The following is a 3,378-nucleotide window of genomic DNA, read 5'->3' as shown; positions in this document are numbered from 1 at the left end:
AATACCATGCGCCCTAATTTTGCTTACTAACCTCCTATGTGGGACTTTATCAAAGGCTTTCTGAAAGTCCAGGTACACTACATCTACTGGATCTCTCATTTCCATCTTCAGAGTTACATCCTCAAAATATTCCAGAAGATTAGTCAAGCATGATTTCCCCTTCATAAATCCATGCTGACTCTGACCTATCCTGTTACTACTATCAGATGTGTCGTAATTTCATCCTTTATAATAGACTCCAGCACTTTTCCACCACTGAGGTCAGACTAACTGGTCTATAATTTCCTGCTTTCTCTCTCCCACCTTTCTTAAAAAGTGGTATAACATTAGCCACCCTCCAATCCTCAGGAACCGACCCTGAATCTATTGAACTCTGGAAAATAATCACCAACGCATCCACGATTTTCCGAGCCACCTCCTTCAGTACCCTGGGATGCAGACCATCAGACCCCGGAGACTTATCAACCTTCAGACCTAACAGCTTCTCCAACACCAAATCCTGGCAAATATAAATTCCCTTAAGTTCAGGTCCTTCAGCCACTGTTACCTCAGGGAGATTGCTTGTGTCTTCCCAAGTGAACACAGATCTGAAGTACCTAACAGGGAGCTCATTACCCTAGTCTGATTTTCCACCTTTGGCCCATAACACTGGAAGCTATAGCAATGCATGTGAATATCTAAACACCACTTAAATGTTGAAAGTTTCTGACTCAACCACCCTTTCAGGAAGTGAGTTCCAGATTCATAATGCCATCTGAGTAAAATAAATTCTCCTCAGCTCTCCTCTTAGCCTTCTAGTTCCTACCTTAAATCTACTCACCTTAGTTATTGATCCTTTTACTAATGGAAAGAAGTGCCTCCTTAATTAACCTGTCTGAGCCTCAAATAATCTTATACACTTCTGTCACTTCCCCTCTCAATCTTTGCATCTCTAAGGAAAAATTCCTCCAGCCTATCCAATCTTTCCTTATGGCTCAGTCTGTCCAGCCTTTTTCAGCACTCTGGTAAATCTCCACTGCACAATCTATAGTGGAATGAAAACTTTCGTAATGTGGTGACCATAATTACATCATTTTACCAAGTGTTTTTATCCATTTTCAGGATAACCACCTAGATTTTGTGTTCTTGCCTTGGCTAATAAAGGCACATACCCCTTATACCTTAACCAGCTTATCTACTTATTCTGTTACCTGTGGGTATGCATACCAAGGTCCCCCTGATCTTCAATGCTTTCCAGTGTCCTGCTATTCATGGTGTACTCTTATTTCTTTTGTTAGCTGTCCCCCAAGTGTATTACCTTATTTTATTTTGGATTGAATTCCATTCTCCAGTGCTCTACCCAGCTGAATAGTGCATTGCTGTCTCCCTCACTATTTACCACCCTACCCATTTTCATATCACTGGTGAACATCTTGATTGTATTTACCCTCAAATTAACATTATTGAAACAGATGATTGGTCATTTATCTCATTGATTAGGAAGAATATCAAATAGCAGTCTGGGTGCCATCTTGTAGTGCAGTAGTAGTGTTCCTACCCCAGGACTGGAGGCTTGGACTAAAGTGCCACCTGCTCCAGAGATGCATAATAACATACTAAACAAGTTGATTAGAAAAATAGATTAAACTTTTAAAAAGCAGTCTGCTTGGAGATGTTATGACACACTGGACCAGGTGGGACTTGAACTCTGGTCTCCTGGCTTAGAGGCAGGGACACCACCAAAACAAAAAACCCCAAAGAACTGCCAATGTTGGAAATCTGAAAAAAAACTCCAGAAATTCTGTTCTGAAAAAAGTCATTGAACTCAAAACGTTATTTCTGCTTTCTCTCCACAGATGCTGCCAGACCTGCTGAGTTTTTCCAGCAATTTTTGATTTTGTTACAGGACACCACCTCTGGCCACAAGAGCCCTACATCTTTGTTTATGCCCAGCTTATTAATGTTCTCCACAAGCAGCAACGATCCCATCACCACGTCTTGTAGAACACTCACTGGAAACAGACCTCCAGTCACAGAAACATCACTCCATCATTACCCTCTACTTCCTGCCTTGCGGTGAATTTTTGGTTCAACATGCCATTGTGCCTTCGATTGTATGAGTTCTTACTTTCTTGATCAGTCTGCGACGAGGGTCTTTTATCAAAACCGTTGCTAAAGTCCATTTGGAACACACCAAATGCATTCCCTCATCGACACTCCTGGTCACTTTCTCAAAAAGATTGATCAAATTTATCAAACACAATATTTCCATAATTAAACCATCCTGACAGTCCCTGATTATTCTGAGCCTCTCCAAGTACAGATAGATTCTATCTCTGACTGACTTGAAATTTCCTGGCCTATCCCTCCCTCCCTTTTTTTTAATGATTAGACAGTGTTTGCAATCTTCCATTCCTTTCGCAAATCACTTGCGGCCAGAGTGAATTTGAAAATTATTGCCAACCTCCATGACATCTTATCCATTGCCTTCCTCAACAGCCTGGGCTCTGTTTCATCCAGGCCTGCAGATTTTACCTACTTTAAAGGCTAATAACCAGCTAGTATATCTCTTCTGTCTGTCTGTCTCTCTCTCTCTCTCTCTCTCTGTCTCTCCTTTTTCTTCTGATGTTTCACAGTCCTCCACCCTGATGTTTGTAACTGCATCATTCTTTTCCATTGAAGTATTCATTGAGAATTCTGTCCAAGTCTTCTAGGTCCATAAATGGATTTACCTCTGTGACCCCTAATCAGCCCTACTCTTTCCCTGGTTATTTTTTGCTCTTCTTTAGTTTTCTAAAAAAAAAACTTTGTTTTCCTTTATTCTATGCTCCAGTGCTTTTTTATGCACCATCTTTGCTCTCCTAAGATCCTTCTGCATTTTTATACTCCTCCAGGAACTTTATCATATTGCAACTTCGCTTCTACCATAAGCTTCTCCCTTTTCATGTTAATCCTAACATTTGTATCCCTTATCAGGAAGTTCCCTTTACTCTCAAAGTTATAAAGCCTCCCAGACAACAAAAGCTTAAAATGTATTCTTGATTCCAGGGGAATGAAAGTTTATTGGGGAATGCAGGAATGCAGAGATAAGGTCAAAATCCGATCAGCCATGATTTTAAGGAATGCAGACCAGAAATAAATCATTGGTCTCAGGTCTTCTTTCTTTGAGGTTACCTTTACAAACAACAAAGTTAAGATTTGAAAGAGAAGTAAATTTTCACTTGTGTAAGCATTTAAGACAAAAAATAATTAAGATCAGCTAAAAAGAACAGCGCACTGTAAGGGTGAGCAAGTATTCACTTGCAGATCAAACAAAGTGATAAATCTTAAAACCAAAGCTACCACTGTCCCGCCCTCTCCCCACTCTTCTACTTCCCCCCTTCCCCTTCCCTTCCCCCC

The 3,378-nt window shown here is 40.6% G+C and overlaps 1 protein-coding gene across 5 annotated transcripts in view; it reads left to right on the top strand.

Moving 5' to 3' along the window:
• Positions 1-3,378, top strand: part of LOC122544600 (nuclear receptor coactivator 7-like) — a 122,593-nt gene that overhangs the window by 35,257 nt on the left and 83,958 nt on the right. The window contains exon 1 of one of the 5 annotated variants that reach the window (XM_043683949.1): positions 2,049-2,055. The exons of the other annotated variants lie outside the window; for them this stretch is intronic. The gene's annotated coding sequence lies outside the window, so the exon portion shown is untranslated. Of the gene's footprint in view, positions 1-2,048; positions 2,056-3,378 lie in introns of those variants that run through there. 5 annotated transcript variants of the gene reach the window in all.

The sequence above is a fragment of the Chiloscyllium plagiosum genome, chromosome 3 (genome assembly GCF_004010195.1).
Source record: "Chiloscyllium plagiosum isolate BGI_BamShark_2017 chromosome 3, ASM401019v2, whole genome shotgun sequence".
Lineage (NCBI taxonomy): Eukaryota > Metazoa > Chordata > Chondrichthyes > Orectolobiformes > Hemiscylliidae > Chiloscyllium > Chiloscyllium plagiosum.
Note: the sequence above shows the minus strand (reverse complement) of the source record. Positions and strands in the feature narration are given on the sequence as shown.